The sequence below is a fragment of the Tetrao urogallus genome (assembly GCF_951394365.1).
Source record: "Tetrao urogallus genome assembly, chromosome: 5".
Lineage (NCBI taxonomy): Eukaryota > Metazoa > Chordata > Aves > Galliformes > Phasianidae > Tetrao > Tetrao urogallus.
The window spans coordinates 49,888,888-49,889,563 of record NC_136818.1 but is presented as its reverse complement, the minus strand read 5'-3'; positions in this window follow the sequence as shown (position 1 = coordinate 49,889,563).

Genomic DNA, 676 nt, shown 5'->3' with positions numbered 1-676 from the left:
CTCAGACTGTTTAAAGTCGTTAGGATTTCATGCATTTTATGCACATATAACTTGGTAGTTATTCACTTTTAGTAATATAAATTCAATCATCTCTTGACTTAATGAAGGAAAAACAAATTTTACAATTAAAAAAAATGTGTAACATTCTGTTTTTCTCTCTTTAAGCACCTCTCACAAATACACGTGTACATGTCTGTGCACATGTACAATGTAGGATAAGTATCTAAGTGGAGTTCCTGGAATTAAGTTTCAATGGAAAATGTTGGGTGTATAGTTGAATTTACCCACTGCAAGTGAATGAGAAAACTTACAAGACTACATCTACACCTCAGTCAGTTGGATAAGGTCTAAGAATTCATTGGTTAGTTTCAAATACTAAAATGACTCCTTTGGGATTTATGAGCTAAGAATGCTTAGGGGTTTAGTGTCCTGACATCTCTTTAATTAGCAGTCTCCAAGATCTCACACTAAGAAGACACTAAGCCAGTGCCTTCTGTCATATCTCAAGAGTTTCAGAAGGCTTGGAAGTCACAGAGGAAGGTGAATGTACTATGCCTTTGTACAGTATGTACGAAGTACTGTTTTCTTACTAGTACCAAGTTAGTACTTCTTGCTACCACTTCTGCTTTGATGGTGATGAAGTTCTGAAAGAAATCCTAAGAACAATCCAGCAAAC